The sequence below is a fragment of the Homalodisca vitripennis genome, chromosome 6 (assembly GCF_021130785.1).
Source record: "Homalodisca vitripennis isolate AUS2020 chromosome 6, UT_GWSS_2.1, whole genome shotgun sequence".
Lineage (NCBI taxonomy): Eukaryota > Metazoa > Arthropoda > Insecta > Hemiptera > Cicadellidae > Homalodisca > Homalodisca vitripennis.
Window position 1 is genome coordinate 61,255,779 of NC_060212.1, and position 20,994 is coordinate 61,276,772.

Genomic DNA, 20,994 nt, shown 5'->3' on the forward strand with positions numbered 1-20,994 from the left:
AACTGGACAACGTAACAATTAAAATGTTGGAAACATTGTACAACTACAATTAGAAATTAGTAAGTCTTTCGCCATAACGTAGCTAATGAAAAGTATTATAAAAGCACATAAATTTGGATCTATACTGAAAGTAAATTTCTTGTAATGAATTGTAGGTCTATAATAGGTGTTATACATGAGTGTGTATGTCTGGTTGTAGTTGCTTATGATTATTTCCAGTTTTAGTAGTCTTTTGCATAAACTATCCTTCTTGTCTGCCAACTAACTTTTCAAAATATACAAATTTAGAAACTGTGTGAATATTGAGTTTAGCTCCAGCTGACCTTTCTCTTACAGTAGCGTCTGGAATCTGACGCAGTCACAGACTTGACTCCTGAAATATGGAGTAAAGAAAAAACTCGGTTGCTCCAGATCGTGTCTAAAACATCAAAATCGGCGACGAAGGTGCTCAAAACGAACGCTTACATCGTTTCAACAGCAGGGACAAGCAGACTTTAAATATGTTATAATCTAGGTGAAGAGGTATTCTCATTGTTTCATCAGGTGCAAAATTGAGTACACTACGATGTTTTAGAGACGATGTGTAAGCACGGTGAGGCATCCGAGTTTTGTCCAACATAGCGTAAGGATCTCTTCAGACGAACATGATTCCAGATTCCAAGAGTCAAGTCTATGACAGCGTCAGGTTCCAGACGCTGTACTATATAGGAAAGTGAGCTGGAGCTAAACCATCAGTCGCAATCACCACTCCCACAATTGTGTCACTTATTTGTACCAACAGATTCAGATGTAGGATTTATTTCTGGGTCTATCCACCCTCTAAATCAGTGTCTGCATATAAAAAATTGTCAATCATCACAAATTCATCTATCGTCTTTACAAGCCTACTTTCATAAAAAAAGAACTGTTTAGCCGCCTTTGAAATTCATATACCCTGTTGACGAGATCATGTTTAATATTTCTAGAAATGTATTTAATTAACGGTACCACAGATAAGTTTCCCCGTACTACTGTAGATTGAGATGTATGACGTCATCGTGCGGCGAACACGTGTGTGTCTCTGTTGCCATGGTCACTATTGTGGTGTACCAGCTGTGAGTGGGAATTATTCCGATGACTGGCCCTCAAACGATTCCTTACGGCTGCTAAATCTTTTGAGCCACTCTTCTTTAAGCCGTAAAAAGAAACCTCTTTTTATCCCGCAATATACGGCTTCCAATTATAATGCCAGATACCTTCTTTAAACATTTATTTACTTCCCCGGAAGTCCCTTTACCCTCGGCTCGAGTGGTCTTGTAACAAGGGCGTTTCTGATGTCACCCCGCTTTCCCCGGTAGGCCGGCCTCTTAGCCTCTTTACGGCACAAACGGGATCGAGGTTTGTATCCAAGAAGCCTTTGTGGGCGCCGATATTGGAGTGGATGGTTAGTCTATCTTGTACTTTTGTCGAGCGTGGCATTTTAGAGGTTGCTGCCTCCGAGAGCTATTCATTCGCTGCCCTTTCATACACTTTAATACCGCTTATTACGGCCAATAAGACGCCCTTTGGGTGTGATAAAGCCTTGCATGACCGGGAAAACTGATCCGGAAAACGTGTCGTTTCGTGGAAATTCACTCGTACGTGGAGGAAATTGGCTCCGATTCGATAATTTAAATTGCGATCTTCCTTAATGTCCTAGCATTCAGACGGGCTCAACTTAAACCCAATTTTGAGTCTCGGGTCATTGCTGAGGAAGTGATATTTGGAAATGAAATTATTATAGCAGAGCTTAAGCTTCAATATTGAAGAGCACTAAGGATCCACCCACTCGCTTACTAACAGCAAATTTAACATGTAGGGACTTCCTGGTCACGGGAAGAATATATAAATATAATTTACAAATGCCCCCAAATATCGTAGAGAAAACCCATTACGTTTAAATTATAACCCTCATAGACGTAATGAAAACCAGATATATTCATAACTGTAGACAAATGGCCTATACAATATTGAAAGTTTATACAGGGTATGGGAACGGATTTTCATAGAATAGTGAACCAAACCGTCTTCACCACAAATTAACCCTGAGAATAGTTTTAAATTTAATTTTTAAGTACCGAACTCCGTAGGTCTGAGTTAGATTATTGAGGTTTTAAAGTAAGGATATGTACTACTTTAAAGCTTTTGTAAGCCAAACAATTCAGTATAAAGTAAACTAATTATCTTTATTTTTTTAATAACGGTTGAAATACTGTAAAATATAAGTATTTACATATTGTATCATAATAAATGCAGTATTAATGTTATATTAATTTCCACAGTAAACTCAAGGATATGTTGGCGTGTAACGTAATAATTTTCTCAACCCCAAACGATAAAAATCAAAATAACCACCTAGTGAAATGTTCAAATGTTAACATATGACACATTTTACATTATTTCGTTCATTTTTGCAAAACAGATAACTTGGTCAGATCTTGGAAGAGTATAGATTTTTCTAATAAAACCTCCCAACTACGGAAATATGAATACGACACATCATAGGTACTAGAACACATGGTAGGGTCATAAGGCGGATGGTAGGATAACGAGGCGGATGGTAGGGTCACGAGGAGGATGGTAGCTTCACGAGGCGGATTGTAAGGTCACGTGGAGAATGGTAGCTTCACGAGGCGGATGGTAAGTTTACGAGGCGGATGGTAGGGTCACGAGGCGGATGGTAGGTCACGAGGCGGATGGTAGGTTCACGAGGTGGATGGTAGGGTCACAGAGGATGGTAGCTTCACGAGGCGGATAGTAAGTTTACGAGGCGTATGGTAGGTTCACGAGGCGGATGATAGGTTCACGAGGCGGATGGTAGGGTCACGAGGCGGATGGTAGGGTCACGAGGCGGATGATAGGGTTCACGAGGCGGATGGTAGGATCACGAGGCGAATGGTAGTGTTACGAGGTGGATGGTAGGGTCACGTGGTGGATGGTAGGGTCACGAGGCGAATGGTAGTGTTACGAGGCGGATGGTAGGGTCACGAGGCGGATGGTAGGTTCACGAGGCGGATGGTAGGGTCACGAGGCGAATGGTAGTGTTACGAGGTGGATGGTAGGGTCACGAGGCGGAATGGTAGTGTTACGAGGTGGATGGTAGGGTCACGAGGCGGATGGTAGATGGTAGTGTTACGAGGCGGATGGTAGGGTCACGAGGCGGATGGTAGGGTCACGAGGCGGATGGTAGTGTTACGAGGCGGATGGTAGGGTCACGAGGCGATGGTAGTGTTACGAGGCGGATGGTAGGTCACGAGGCGGATGGTAGTTTACGAGGTGGATGGTAGTTTACAAGGCGGATGGTAGATTCACGAGGCGGATGGTAGGGTCACGAGGCGAATGGTAAGTGTTACGAGGCGGATGGTAGGGTCACGAGGCGGATGGTAGGTCACGAGGCTGGTAGGTGTTACGAGGCGGAGGTCACGAGGCGATGGTAGGTCACGAGGCGATGGTAAGTGTTACAAGGCGGATGGTAGATGCGGATGGTAGGGTCGTTACGAGGCGGATGCGTAGTACACATATAAGGTCACTAGATTAAGCCATTTCGCCTGCCACGCACTGCCATTGCAGTTGTTAGAAGATTTATCACTTTTTTGCTAAATGTCTAAGTGCCAATAAATAATACTTCTTATTATCATTGTTTTAACTAAGCTACATAGATATGTTATCATCTTACAAAGGTATTACTGTAATAATAATTAGTGATACCATAGAGTATAAAAAGTGGATAATACTCAGCTTCCCGTTACCAATGTTAAGAGGTAAAATTAAAAAAATAATTAATATAGAGTAGCCGTTGTTGGCGAGCTCAAGACAGCTGAGAGCTTGCTCCCTACCGTGTATTCTTGCAATCGTGGGACACAACGTATACTTACAAGTTATTGAGACAATTTTTAAATTGTTCTCAACTGTTGATATCATCGAGATCCATTTTTTCCACTATTCAACAACAATCTGTTCCCTCGGAACCGATTTTAAACACCTTGCGTGACACACCTCACTGTCTAGCTACTTTACCTTGTTAATCATATCATTAATATTACTACGGTATGTATAGATTACGGGGCTTTGGGAATGTTTACGATTAGGGCATGTGCAGAGTAAAGATTAAACATTTTGACATAGCCAGTATTTTAAAAAGTATGGCCGAATTTATTATTTCAATTCTTATTCTTCTTTTCCTCGATCATGGTTAAGCCAGACCCAAACTTACGGCAAGAGTCATATTATAAATTGAGCTAAATGTCCTTGAACCGTGAATTTAAACAGATACGGCGGTGGTTAATAAAGCTTATTCCTTCCATAACAACAAGTTTATTCTTATACCTCAGCTAAAAACTATCACCCCTATATAAAAAAAAATTATAAAAATTACATTTGACATTTGAAGATTTTTTAAATTAGAGCGAACACTCAACTTAATAATAAAATTAAAGTAAATTCTTTTCTGTAGCCAAATCTCTTTTGTTTCAAAAAAATTATTTTGCGAATAAAGAGTATTATTATTGTGCACTTCTTTGGAAGAACAGTGATATAATAAATGTAATAATACATTTTAAAATATACAATCAAGTGGAAACTAATTTCATTAACGACCTCTTTCACACAGTTAATGCTTTAAAGCTGCAGAAGGCAGAATGTATTAACGTTACTTTTGCTAGTGACAATGTTTCATTTGTTGCAGAACTCTTTCGCCAAAGTCTAATGGACGTCAGATTCCCAGCCTTCGGTTGCCAATTGATCACGTACTCTAAACGGTGGAAGATCCTCACCAGTGATTAATCTTTTATTCACACACAACGTAGAATGCCAGGTATTAGCCCAAAGTAATCTTTGTTGATGCCGTATCGCGCCTGGAGGTGGAGGGACGTCAAACCATCGACACCTGCGATCCGCGACCCCTCTAAGGAGAGTTCGGCTGGCGCGAGAATACCTCGTCAAACAATCGGTGAATGGACGAACAGAAAGAGTCTAATAGACACCATTCACCGGTGATATATCGTCAAGACAGGACGTCTACCGGAGATTAATAGTTGGGTCATTCTCCTGGCTGGAGACTCCAGCATCCTGTTTGCTGGAGGATTACCTGGAGCTGGAGCTCCGTGTCATTCCAGTTCTGTTTGCATTCCGGCTCAGCATCCGTCAGTCACTCCCTTGTATCGGATTAGTTCCTCAACGGTCTCCGCTCCTATGTTGTAATTGGATTGACCAGTCTTTGCGAATGAGACACGATCAGATTCTGCGCAAAGGATTACGGCGGTCTTATCCTCCGATGAGAATCGAATTGAGGCCTCAAACACAGCTGTCCCCTTTCCAAGGAATCTATGTGGATTGTGACAAGTCACCATATAAAAAATCATAATCACGAAAATTATTTTTTCCTATTTATAATTAAGCAACATGAAAAATTCAAGAGAACACGAATCCACTTGGAATTCAAATGGTGGACATCACTGTACAGTGAATCTCGGTGGATTTGAACATTTTACTTTATTTGGGTGACTTGTAATTTGGGTGAGTCTATTTAGGTTATTTTCTGGTCATCATGAAATCTCAATCTACGGATCTGTATACACATCTGTCAAGGGCACGAAGTTAGTTAGTTACTACTAACGTTAGTAGTAAAGCTATAGTTACAGTAAAGAATTTCCGGAAATCTCATACAAGTGATCAGCATACCTTAAAAGTTTTTGGCCGTGGATTGCTGTTCTTAGCGAGACTGATGTTTTTCAAGATTTGAATTGTGTTAGCAAACTTGTGTTAGTTTTGAACTGCAAATCCTTGTTGATCCAATAATTCAGCAGTGAATAATTTTTGGTTTCTCGTATTTTACCAAAATGTAACAAGGCTGTGTAACAATATTTCAACATTATTAAATTCTTTGCCGTCAATTTGTGTTACTGTAAAACTTACTTTTTCTCTTATACTTGCAGAAGCGTGGGGAAATTTTTGAAATAATAAAATTTGCCTATGTTTTATAATTAATATTCAAGGTGTTTTGGATCACCCGTCTCAAACGTCTAACGGTCAAACAGCTAAAAGCAGATATTTAGCTTAAATGGATTACTCACATGTATTACCATTTAAAGTGACGATTTTGGAATTCATACAATCGAATGTGATATCTATATAACTGATTTTGAGGTAACTTATTTTTTATCTTAAAAAAAACTTTAACGCATTCAGAGCATTGTGTGTAATTTTATCTCAATTTTTTTTCTCTCAAAAAATATTCGTCTATTTTATAAAGAACATTTAAAACACAGGATTTACGACTTAGAATAATTCTTAATCAGGCAACTTTTAGATTTTTGTTTAGTTGCAAATCTGAGAATGGATATGAGACTTTGACCAATAACCTATCCGTTTCATATGTTTTTGAAATTTTCAAATTAAATATTTCTACGTATGGTAGCATACGTATATGCCAAGTATATGGTGGCAAGCCGACAGGAACATCCCGCAGTAATTGAGCCTCTGGAATATTTAAATAAAATACCGTTAATATGAACTCTATTAATATAAACGCACTACACCATGAGTTTTTCCAATAAGTGAAAAAATACCCATATATCTAAAATTTATCTAGGAACTCACAAACACACCATTTTTCACGTAAAATGACAAAATGTACCAAATTGATTAAATCCACCCTGTTTTCTAAAAGATTTTTCATATCCCTCTAACTCGTCCAATAGGGATATCCCTTCAACTGCATATTACATCCTCTAAGTCCCTTTTTCCCCTGATCTGAATGGATATCCACTTCTTACCAACTTTTGTATGTAATGAAAGCATTTACTGATATAGATTGATTTGAAAGCATTTAAATTTTTACTTTGACACCCAAACATCGTAAACATACATATGTCTAGTACATAAAACGATGTGAGTTCAGGTAATAAAGGTTCGTTTAATATAAACTTGCAACTTGTCATGTTAAACACTGCTACTTAATTTTATCCACTTGTTTTAAGAAACAACTTAACTTTATATTCACTCAGGACTAAGATATTAGTTCCGTTTGAAAAATCTTATGTTATGATAGATATGTTAAAACGAGAGGCATTCATTTTTGGTTGTATTTGAATTGTTGTTGACCTAATGACAAACAGCAACTCAAATAAAACCCAAATAACGGTGTTGGTAGCCTCCAAGTCTCGTTGGGTGACCAGATTCCAAGAACCTAAAGCTTGCGGTGCAGGCTCAACGTCAAGTGGTTGTGTTCGTGTTTACCAGTGTGTATCATCCCGTTGTCGGTAGGGAGTACCGCAAGGATGATCTTCAGCACCGCGACTGTTCCAGCTCCGCGCTGTATGAACAGGTGTTGCCGGTGTCACGCTGACCAGCTAGCACAGCTGAGTCGGGCCTGAATGGCCAGACACAATCAACATGCTATTATCATGAGATGTTTGAGTTCCCTTTCTTCTGTCAATGGTGACGAGGGTCAGCTGAGCTCCCCCCCCCCCCCACTTAGAAGAGCCGCCAGACGGAGCGGCACCAGGCGTATCCCACGCATCGTCATCCACCCGGTTATATATTTCTTTGGAATCCGCCCTTCCCAAGGATAATAACTGAATATTTAGCAGCCAATAATGAATTGGATGTCACAGGTGGTTTTCTCTTAATGGATTTTCACTGTGTCATTTATAAATTACTATTATTACAGCTATTTCGTAAAAAAGCTGTGTTTTGTTTGTTCATTCAACTTTTGTATAGGTATGTTTTAAATAGATATTACAAAATTTCTTTGAAAAATATCATAAAACCAAGGATGTAACTAGCGAGGAGGTCCAAGGGGACCGGACCTCTGAAAATTTAAATTTTTTCAATTTCCTTTTTAGTAAACCATTATTATTATTGTTTAAATAATTCAGTATTACTGACATATGGCCTTACTCAGTGTCCACTGAGGGAAAAAATCAGTTGTCTGGACCCCCTCAAAATTTTTCCTGGCTACGTTCTACTATAAAACCTAACATGACACATTATTTATATATATATATATATATATATATATATATATATATATATATATATATATATATATATATATATATATATATATATATATATAAAACGAGCTAACTTCTAAAGTTCTGTGGCAAAATAGTGGTTTACTCAGTCGGATTTTGGTTTCACAGAGAGATTGAGTTAATTATATATCAATTAGTAAAGTTAAAGATATATCAATTAAAATATATTAATAATACATGTTTTTTTTTTAATTTGTCTTACAAATCGAAAGGTTTTTTAATCTTTTAACATGTTTTAGACATGTAATCGAAAGTTATATATATTTTCTAAATAGCCAAGATCAGTATTACAAATATTTAATATGTTTATGTTGAATAAAAAATAAGAAACCCCTCATAAGTCTGCGACAATACAATAAGGGGTAAAAAGTGTTTGAGGTCTGACATTGTTTTATGTGAATAAATTAAAATTCAAGATGGCGTCAGTACTGTCGGCTATAGAAAATAAAACCGGCTTCCCTACTTACTCAGAATGTTGGTTGAATTGCTTAACAATTTTGCTTTATGTTAATTGCCTGAAACAAAAAAATTGCCTGAAAATGAAATTGCCTGAAACAAAACATTTTCCCAACTGAAGATGGTAGCCATCTTGAAACTTTGTATTTTTTGAGCTTATCTAACAAAATGATTCAAGCAATGTAGGCTACAAGTACTGCATAGTGCATTGTCGTTAATATTAAGATTGCATTGTATATTAAGATTTTATCCAACGGTGTGAATGGCTATCTCGTAACCGTAAAATATATTTATTAAAAAGTGTAAAAATAAAAGTTAGATGTTGAATTTGTTATTTTGTGTATATGTTAGAAATTATTCGAGCTAACATTTTTGATCACATGCGAAATGTCGCCATCTTGAAACGTTTTGCAAGCTATGTGCAAACACTGACTCTGTACAAAGTTCTCTCTGGAGATGTTCGTCACGATCAGAGAAGATGCAAACAATCCCTGAAATTCTTTATGAGGGTGTTTACAATATGCTATTAAATCTAAAATCAAAACAATATTGTTGACATTACTCAAACAATAAGCAACGGGGTTGAAAATCATAAACAAAATAAAAGGTAACTTATTTTCATATTGAAAGTGTCGATATTTTTCAAAACTGGCCTTTCAACAAAATTGGTTCCATTCAACACTGGTAAGCAGTGCGGGCATTCTTAAAACTCCCAGTTTACGTTGTCGAGTTTTCAATTAAAAGTGGACACTTTTTGCCGCCAACAATGGCGCGGACAAGTCAGCTGTGAAGCGCTCAGCTTTGTGGGTTTGTTTATTTGGAGGTAAAACTTAGGTGAGGGCGGCACAGACGGCGCGGCGCACAATGTGGACGGGATGGAGAGCGCACAATGGCGCACAATGTGCTGAAGGGGCTCAATGGAGGAAGTATTTGGATTGGAAGCGATCACTTAAAACTGCGGACAAAAGCGGCGGGAATATATTTGTATTGGAGAGAGTCGTTGATTAAAGCGGCGTAATTAAACAAATAATAGGAGGTGTTTGTCAATCAGCTGCTATTGTGGCCCGTGCTCGTCTCTGACCCAAGCAAGTGTGAGGCGGGTTGGCGCGAACATTTGGGACTGAAGCGATTGATTGCGGCAACAAACGAAACAAATTAATCGTCCGCGAACAAACTGAAATCTAACCCATTCATGAATCAATAAGAACAACAAGTGTTTCAGCGGAGAGACCTATTTAGATTAGAATGCAATTGATCTCCAAAATAATTATTTTATGATTGTGATACAATCCAGGAATCTTGAAATCCTTGGTTTATGGTAATTAAAAAAAATATGTCGTAACATATATAATATTTTGTATTTTAGTTTTTACTTAAGAAATTATATTAAACATTATACTTTCACGACAAATAAAAGAAAAGAGACTATATATGGAATAGTAAAGCTAACTGAAAATATAGTGCTATTTTCAGAACTGTCTTAACAAGTTACATTTATGTTATATTTATACTTATTTTGTTTATATTATTACATTTGTGTAAGTTATTTGAATACATTAACAAATTAAAACCCAGATGTTATATCCCATACTACCAGTTGATGAATCAGAGCTGCCAGCTTGTCCGGTTGGGGCAGAAAAGTTTGTTAATGTTTTTAATGGCTTTAAGTCAACAAAACCACTATCTCAGGATAAATTATAGAGGTATTAGAGTTTCCTAACCTACGGAGGCATGATACTTGCTGACAATATTTTGCATTAAATTAAAGAGTGCAAAATCACAGTACAATAGGACATCCCTGATTTTGTCAAACGCAAGAGCGGCAGTGAGTGATATAGGGAGATCTAATCAGTGAGTGAACGGGTATATACAAGGGAAAGGCTCATCGGACCTGAAAGACAAACGTCAAAATTGTACCCACTTGTTTGTTTTAAGCCAGAACACATCTATGATGTCTTAAACTCAACATTTTTCGGGGTAAGATCCCCAGCCCCCGTTTTTTTTTTTGGGGGGGGGGGGGTATAATACCTTATATAACTCAAAAACTAAGCAGTCCTCCAGAAATATTGATCTTTATACGCCACTGCAATCAACCACATTTTTCCAACGGTTCTGGTTAGCAATTTCAATTATTATTACTTATCTTGTTTCTGCGGAAAACATTACTCTAAAGACTGGTATTGATGCAAGTGGACATATATTCTAACAATAATTGATACTACGAGTGAGTTTTTTAAATTACTAAATTACTTCCAAAAATTTAAAGTATTTAAATTTTAAGACGAGGATTTACTTTTAGATCATCTAACACGATTTTATTTTGATACTGATGTTTATGTTTTGATATCTTTTGAACTTATGTTATTTTTATAATGCAAATTCTATAACTAATGAAAATAAACGTTTAATCATTCTATGTTATTTTGAACTGTATTCGTGATTAAACCATTTAACAGTGATAATTAGTTTTAAAGTATTTCAAAGATTTGATTAACATAGAAGAAGATAGAGGGCTTGAAGATCTTAATCCGCCTTCCTGTAGGATGGCATCTGATCTACCCACATGCGGATCTGTATCCACTCGGATGTGGATCTAATCAAAGGAAATAGATATATGAGGCTAAATCTTGTTACAGTGGGTATCTTTATAGATAGTCTATTACGTATGATGGAAGTGCGAAACACTTACTTTTTTAACTTCAAGATTTATCCACATTATCTGAATATTATCAGCTAACAACAACATACGAGGCCGAAAATAAATAAAATAACATTATTTTTGACCAGTTTTCTGAACTGTGCTGGATGAAAGTTCGCTGGACTGTGCTTTTGAACAAATATACCAATTCCAGTTCTTAATGTTCTAAAATATTTACAATATTTGTCAGTCTTTAAAGAAACAAATACGTAAAGTAGTGTCATTGTTAATGTACTTTAACTGTACATTTTTTATTAAATATTAAGAATTAGATTTTAAAAGACAATGCTACTATGTAACTATGACTTTAAAGACGGATATAAAACCCATCTTAGTTCAATTTTGACTGAAGTAAGGCAAAGCTAACATTGGCGTCGGAAATAAATTCACTCGAACCAGAACTGCTCATACTGGTGCAAAACCTACCAAATAGCGTGCGAAGCCTCGGGTAACCGTTAGTTCTAAATATCATGAAACATTAAAAAATAATATTTTAATACATTTACCTGAGTTGACATTCTTAAAAGTAATAAAAATTACCAATGCTAACAAAACTTAATATCTTTCACTAGCTAATGTATAAATTTATACATTTTGTCTGCAATATATATTTACAATATTTATTATGTATTTTTGTACAACTAAAGTTAACAGGGAAAAAGACAGAATCCTACCAGTCCACGACTATTAGTTTCCCGCGTTATTACAATATCTTTATGTACATATGAACATTTTTGTTGTTGTAAAAATAAGACAGGAACTCTAATAAATGTGTTCAATTCTCATAATATCCAAATGTTTGAACAGAGGGACTGATGGCTATATGAATACTCTGTGTTAACCAGAAATAATTTTCATCATTGCAGTTGACTTGCTGAAATGTTTACTACTTACGGCTTTATTTCATATTTCTGGAGTACTTAGACACTTGAGGTTAACTGATTGGCAATAGGCTGTCCTTTAAGATAAGAAAATATTTGCAATTGTGGCACTAATCAGTATGGTAACGTTGCTAAAAAGTTGACATCTTTTCTGTAATTAGGACTTTAAGTTATAAAGCTATATACCATATTTTAACTTATTAAAAAGCCGTTCTCAAATTAAAATTTGTTAAGTAAAAAAACACAGTGTTGGCTATTCAGGTCATTCTTGGATTTTCGAAAGCTTTAATATGATATTGTAGTTTCTCTCTGGTCAAGGAATAATACCGTACCTGAAAATATTAGAAAGTTCTAAAAATATAGAAAGTTCTGTGTCACCTTGATATATACTATATAATTATTTTTAAGGCAAACTCAACTCATAGCACTTGTTTTAACGTTCAAACTTCTTACACATGGTCTCCGAAAAAAATACTATACACATGACTACTTCTGTTTGAAAACTATCAAAGGGCTCCATCATATTACATTATAGATGATGTTACTAAGAAGACTATATATTACTTTCTATTTAGTAAATTGCGTGCAAAGCCGTGGGTAACAGCTAGTTATCTCATAAAAGTTAAAACACAGAATACTCATTAGAACAACTGTTTATAGAACGATGCAATCGCCAAGCTAAGCTGTCATTAATTGGCGAGTTCTATTGCATCACTAGAACTTTAATTGTTTTCTAGTTGTGATCTTTTTAGGCTTTATATTATATTAAACACTCGTAGTCGTGTTTTATATCTTCTCTGTTTATCCATTCACATATATTAAACATAGGATTAGTTTCAGTACAATTCGTAATTTAACATTTAAAGTACAAATTCGCCAAATTACGGAATTCCAAAATCAAAAAGTATTTAAAAATACCCAAAAATTAAATTTAAATGTCTTTATGTTGGCGTACTTAAAATTTTAAATTTGACTCAAAAAGTATGAGTTTTAAAAGTTTCCATTTCTAAGTTAAGGATTTGCTAGGCGACAAGGTATACTGTGGATGATGAATTTGACGTGACTTAAAACTTCAAAAGCAAAAAAGGGCAAACATTTTACATTCAGTAGTAAAAAAACTGGTGTGACGAGACCCAGCAGGGCGTTGAAACTCAGTTCCATGAAGAACGCACACAGAAAATCACTAAATCCGCAACTCACGTGAAAAATGTTTTCGGCAAAACGTCTGGGGATTTGTGCTATTGACACGGTCAGGCGTGAAACGATACGCGGCGAACACAAATGTGGGGGAGTCCATTGGCAAACCACTCATGTCCGAAGTACATTAGGCCCACAATGGTGCGCTCTGTTATGCTAAGAGGGTGTGCGTTTGTGCAAAATACAAAAACCGGCCGTCTGCTGCTGACAGTGATCCCCCAGTCTCAGAAGACACTTCCCTCGAGAAACATGGCGCCTATATTTCACTCGGTGTAATGTTTTATTGCAATCAGTTATTGACAAAGTTTTACCTTACTCGGTTCCCTCTGAAATATGTAGTTTAATAGCCAGTATTTTTGAAAATTCCCGAAGGCATTGTTGAAATCCAGAAATTACACAAATTTATTTTCTAGCGTAGAGGTGATGAGGCTGGATTCTCAAACGGATCTGAGTTATGTACATAAGTAAAATATTTACTAATTTTTTATTCACAAGCTCCCTCTCCTCAAAGCTACAAAATACGTAGTAGTCCCTCCTCTCACCTACACAAACATTTTTAATAAAATCTTCATATTTTTTACAACTATAAGACATATTTCTAGAAAAGACTTGGCAAGTATTTTATTTAATCGCAATGACGTGGCTTTATTTAAATGTTTACTCTTTTCATCAATTATTGAACAATCTTAATCGAATAACGTTAAGGTTAATTATGATATTAATCGGATAGTGTCTGGTGTTGATTAGGCTCCGTAGATATTTTTAATATATCACAAAACAAGCAAAAAGAAATAGCGAAGACCGACTTTAGCAAAACCATACTTGTAAGTATTAGTTATCTTTTAAATGTGATTAAATATTCAAAACGTTCGTAAACAAAATAATAGCTGAGATTTAAAACAGCACGCACAAAAGTATTTAACTGCAATTTGACCATCAATATTCCACAAATTTATAAGGGGTTTCTACGTAATGAACAGCATTAGTATTTTGTATATTAAAGAGCTTAACAACATTTGGGTAATTTGCCTTGAAATACGTTTTGAGCATTGGAAACTGTTCTATTCTTTACGTGTTATTCAATTTAAGATATAAAGATAAGTGAGAACAAAAATAGATTTGCGCTAAACGCGATTTCTTTATAAAATGTAATAATGGTAAATTAGTTTATGCTGGTTTACTGTCTATAATAATCCTTAAACAAAGAGTATTTCCTTAAATTTAAAATTTGCTTTTCTTTGATTTAAAATAATACACCACAGGAATGTAAATCCTTGTGTCTCATATTCCTTTTATTTGGAGTGTGCAGTTCCTTTAATTGCATCAGTTGCACAGGGGATAAAGTTGCACAGCATTTATAAGGACGAGTAGTGCTGAGGTCCGGGTGACTTTCAGTTAGTTTCTGAGGTCCGACACTAGGGCTGCGCCACATAATTGGTTTGCTACCTGAGTCTATCACTCCGCAGACGACATTCCGCGCGCTCTCGTTTCTGGGCCTCAATTTGTAGCAATGATGAGTTGTCTCTTGATTGAACTAATACAATCAAAATTAATTCAGAATTGGTGACAGCGTTTACATACTAGAGGAAGCTTAATACAATTTTTAGTCCCATTTTCTCAATTGCCATCTCCTATTCAACTTTTTAGTCGGTTACCGTTCTTGTCGATCCGTGATGACAAATAAATCAAATGAGGTATAATGATGTAATATAATGGTTCGTAAACTATATTTTTTCAATTACGTCTCTTAGCCCATACCGGATATTCGCGATATAATTGACAAGTAGTATATTTAAATTCAAATCTTTATTTGTCAAAAAACGTTACATATTATAGCAGTGCTATAGTAACAGGTGATATTGTCCACTATTTTAAACCATATAATCATACAAGTAGTATTCGTCGATATAATATTATTCAATTTAAGTGCTAGTATAAAAGTTATATTATTTTTAGTGATACTGAATAAATATAGAAATAACAGTAATGGAATACTATGGTATTAAATAATAAATATAAAGTTTAGATAAACTTAACAATAATAATTTATTTAAAATAAACTTAACAAATAGTACATATTTGTTAGATTTTAACAAACTTCAGGTATGATATTTGATGTACCGGAAAGTCCCACCAGCGTCATCGAAGTATAATATTAGAATAGTAGTGAGTAGAATGAGTGAGGTATTCTATGTAGTATTGTTTTTATCTAATGCAAAGAGAACCTTAAGAGCCGTTTTTAAGAGTGACCAGTCAAAATAAGGGATTACAGTTTAACGCAGGTTCTGAAACAGTAAGGTGTTGGTTTGCTTGTATTGCTTTGTAAGAAGCAATGATAGTAGTAATAATTGTTACAAAACAGAATTGCTAGCTCTTTTACAACAACAATCTATTCTGTGGTCCCTTGAGGGTTATAGACCCTTTCACACAACACCGCTAACCCTTCTACCTGTCTACAGTAATTATGAACTAGTAACATAGCGGTTGTTCCGAGACTACTTTTTATTTACTGAAATAGTTTTATGACAAAATCACTCCTAACATTTTAGAAAATAAGTCAAAACTAGACAAGTTCAATTTTTGTTATTCACGATGGAAGGTTTTCAAGGATAATAGGATTTCGGACATTCGTAATCGTTATTTAATAAAAAGAAAAGTACAACACTACGTTTCGTGGATTAAAATCTACCCTCTTCTTCAGGTGAGAAAAGAATCCCAATGTATTATAAAATTGAATTTAGCAAGTTTAGAATTACTACGTCATAATTACCAATTTTTCGTTATTATGTTATAATGATACATTAATATATTATAAAATTAATAACATTTAATAACAAATGTTAACACTGATCAATACACATTGGACAGGTTCATCAGGCCTGTTGCAGTGAATGCACACTTGGATGCGCAAGGTCCGTTCGTAACCTTTCTCGGGCCATCTCTATTCGGACATACTATAGTAATGCTAACAACATGTATATTTTCCATCCGTAAAATTAAGACCGTACCGATTCCCGACGCGCCTTACAGATTGTAAAATGGATTCTGACCGGTTTCCCAAAAATATTGAGTATAGTCTCTGGTGTAGGCAGAACACGTTAAACATTCAAAATATGAATTATAATTTAGAAAACATCACTTGCTCCTTTACCCTGGGCCTTCTTTAACAAAAGGTTAGAAAGAACGTAAAGAGTGCACAGGTACATTCGAAGCACTTTGATGTGCAATTGCAAGTACGCTACTACCTTAAAACAATTCTGCGCAGAGACGAAGCGACGTCATCTGGGTTTTCTTTAACAAAAGGTTAGAAAGAACGTAAAGAGTGCACAGGTAAATTCGAAGCACTTTGATGTGCAATTGCAAGTACGCTACTACCTTAAAACAATTCTGCGCAGAGACGAAGCGACGTCATCTGGGTTTTCTTTAACAAAAGGTTAGAAAGAACGTAAAGAGTGCACAGGTAAATTCGAAGCACTTTGATGTGCAATTGCAAGTACGCTACTACCTTAAAACAATTCTGCGCAGAGACGAAGCGACGTCATCTGGGTTTTCTTTAACAAAAGGTTAGAAGAACGTAAAAAAGTGCACAGGCACATTCGAAGCACTTTGATGTGCAATTACAAGTACGCTACTACCTTAAAACAATTCTGCGCAGAGACGAAGCGACGTCACCTGGGTTTTCTTTAACAAAAGGTTAGAAAGAACGTAAAGAGTGCACAGGTAAATTCGAAGCACTTTGATGTGCAATTGCAAGTACGCTACTACCTTAAAACAATTCTGCGCAGAGACGAAGCGACGTCATCTGGGTTTTCTTTAACAAAAGGTTAGAAGAACGTAAAAAAAGTGCACAGGCACATTCGAAGCACTTTGATGTGCAATTACAAGTACGCTACTACCTTAAAACAATTCTACGCAGAGACGAAGCGACGTCATTTCTTTAACAAAAGGTTAGAAGAACGTAAAGAGTGCACAGGTACATTCGAAGTACTTTGATGTGCAATTGCAAGTACGCTACTACCTTAAAACAATTCTGCGCAGAGTCGAAGCGACGTCATCTGGGTTTTCTTTAACACAAGGTTAGAAGAACGTAAAGAGTGCACAGGTACATTCGAAGTACTTTGATGTGCAATTACAAGTACGCTACTACCTTAAAACAATTCTACGCAGAGACGAAGCGACGTCATCTGGTTTTCTTTAACAAAAGGTTAGAAGAACGTAAAGAGTGCACAGGTACATTCGAAGTACTTTGATGTGCAATTGCAAGTACGCTACTACCTTAAAACAATTCTGCGCAGAGTCGAAGCGACGTCATCTGGGTTTTCTTTAACAAAAGGTTAGAAGAACGTAAAGAGTGCACAGGTACATTCGAAGTACTTTGATGTGCAATTGCAAGTACGCTGCCACCTTAAAACAATTCTGCGTAGGGACGAAGTTATGTCATCTGGGCCTTCTTCAACACAAGGTTAGAAGGACGTAAACAGGTGCATTCGAAGTACTTTGATGTGCAATTTTGCAAATACGCTACTACCTTAAAACAATTCTGCGCAGAGACGAAGCGACGCCATCTGGGTTTTCTTTAACAAAAGGTTAGAAGAACGTAAAGAGTGCACAGGTACATTCGAAGCACTTTGATGTGCAATTGCAAGTACGCTACTACCTTAAAACAATTCTGCGCAGACACGAAGCGACGTCATCTAGGTTTTCTTTAACAAAAGGTTAGAAGAACGTAAAGAGTGCACAGGTACATTCGAAGTACTTTGATGTGCAATTGCAAGTACGCTACTACCTTAAAACAATTCTGCGCAGAGTCGAAGCGACGTCATCTGGGTTTTCTTTAACAAAAGTTTAGAAGAACGTAAAGAGTGCACAGGTACATTCGAAGTACTTTGATGTGCGATTGCAAGTACGCTGCCACCTTAAAACAATTCTGCGTAGGGACGAAGTTATGTCATCTGGGTCTTCTTTAACACAAGGTTAGAAGGACGTAAACAGGTGCATTCGAAGTACTTTGATGTGCAATTTTGCAAGTACGCTACTACCTTAAAACAATTCTGCGCAGAGACGAAGCGACGTCATCTGGGTTTTCTTTAACAAAAGGTTAGAAGAACGTAAAGAGTGCACAGGTACATTCGAAGTACTTTGATGTGCAATTGCAAGTACGTTGCCACCTTAAAACAATTCTGCGTAGGGACGAAGTTATGTCATCTGGGCCTTCTTTAACACAAGGTTAGAAGGACGTAAACAGGTGCATTCGAAGTACTTTGATGTGCAATTGCAAGTACGCTACCACCCTAAAACAATTCTGCGCATGACGAAGTGACGTCATCTGGCCGTTATTTAACAAACGGTTAGAAGAACGTAAAGAGTGCACAGGTACATTCGAAGAGATGTGCAATTGCAAGTACGCTGCCACCTTAAAACAATTCTGCGCAGGGACGAAGCGACGTCAAGCCACAAAATGATTTCTCAGGTCCGGGACCGAGCGATCAGCCATGCAGAAGTGCCTCTCGTCGGAGCTGTAATAGCTTACCGTTTAGCGGTTAAACAGTAGTGAAGGTGTCTACAAAATCGTGGCTGATGGTGCCAATAAAACGCTCCGACTTCAATGCCCATGGCAGGCGTCCGGGAGCTCAATAGTGTCATTGAGCGCGGAGCAGAATCAAAGACGTCCAAAGATGAGCCAATCAGCGCACAATGGCCCTTGTGAGTCAGCCGCAGCCCGCATTGAGCCTTGAGCCGACAGACAACCGTAATGACGCGGTAAGTGCGTGTCTGTCATCCGCAACACGCGCTGCACAGAGAGGGTGCGGCACTGGTACAGGTCGCGCGAATTAGGATGGCGCAAGACGATAAGTTGCGTCACAAGGAACGTAAATTCGTAACTTTTCAAATGGACTTTCAAGTTATTCAAGTTGACTGTTTTTTATAATATGCATCTGTATATGTCCACTGTTCATTAGGTATTCAAGCACTACAATAATTGGAAATATCTCCAAATCGATTTTTCAGTTCTTTCCCTCCTCTACCACTTATAAAAAAATAGAAAAATATTATTTTTTCTGAATGAATTAATCGACTTGATATGTTCTATTTGAGTAACTATGGATACAAAACATAAAAAATTGTGATAATGATTATAATTTAGTGATTTTCGTCGAAATTGTTTAATTTTTTCGAACTTACTTTGATGGAGTTTTGAAAGAAAGGCCTGCCAATACTAAAGTTTTCGAGTTATAAAAGATCTCTTATGAAATCTATAGGAGTCTTTAAAATTCCTAGAGGAATCTCCAAATTGATTTTTCGGAAGTTTGGTGCTTCCCCTCCCCCAGCACTTACAAACAAATAGAAAAATATTATTTTTTCTAAGTTTAAAAGTGGAAAATATTAAATAGACTTTACATGTTCTATTTGTGTAAATATGGATGCAAAACATAAACAATAATAATTGTGATAATAATTTTCGTTGAAATTGTTTAACTTTTACGAACTTACTTGGAGTTAAGAAAGGCTTGCCCAGTACTAACATTTTTATTCATAAAATATCTATTAAAAAACTATAGGAGTAATTAAAATGCATAGAAGGAAAAAGGGGGAAGGAATCGCTTTTGTTTTGTGATTATTGTTTTAATGTCTGATTTCTTGTAATTCCTTAACTAATTTCGTTCATTAGGTGTACTTGGTAGCTTAGTAGTTAGCCCCTCAATGTATCACTCTAAGGACCTGAGTTCGAATTTCGTATAGAGCACGGTTTTTTTTGCATGCTAACAATCATCTGATTTTCCTAACGTGATTTTATAAACGGTTCCGAACTAAGGATTCAGATCATCCAAAAATACTGCCAATATTCATATTTTAATCTAAATTTGAACAAAGATTGTTTCTAATGCCCAAACGAACTACTAATGTATTACCATAACCAAATTTAAGTTTTTGTCAAACGATTATTATACGAGTATTATACTCTGATCACGTTATTATTTGTTGTCAACCGACTTATAAAAATCAAAGGGACTAAGCTCATATCCTCGGTGCAATCATTTACCAAGCCTGTATCTGTTGTTTTCCTGGCTGACTTTTGAGAATGTATCCAGATCGGTGTAATGATTTACGTAACCTGCATCTGTAGTTGTCCTGGTAACTTAAAAATTTATCCAGATCGGTGTAATGATTTACCTAGCATGCAACCTGTAGTTGTCCTGGCTGACTTTTAAAAATGTATACAGATCGGTGTAATGATTTACGTAGCATGCAACCTGTAGTTGTCCTGGTGACTTAAAAATTTATCCAGATCGGTGTAATGATTTACCTAGCATGCAACCTGTAGTTGTCCTGGCTGACTTTTAAAAATGTATACAGATCGGTGTAATGATTTACGTAACCTGCATCTGTAGTTGTCCTGGTAACTTAAAAATTTATCCAGATCGGTGTAATGATTTACCTAGCATGCAACCTGTAGTTGTCCTGGCTGACTTTTAAAAATGTATACAGATCGGTGTAATGATTTACGTAACATGCAACCTGTAGTTGTCCTGGTAACTTAAAAATTTATCCAGATCGGTGTAATGATTTACGTAACATGCAACCTGTAGTTGTCCTGGTAACTTAAAAATTTATCCAGATCGGTGTAATGATTTACCTAACATGCAACCTGTAGTTGTCCTGGTAACTTAAAAATTTATACAGATCGGTGTAATGATTTACGTAACCT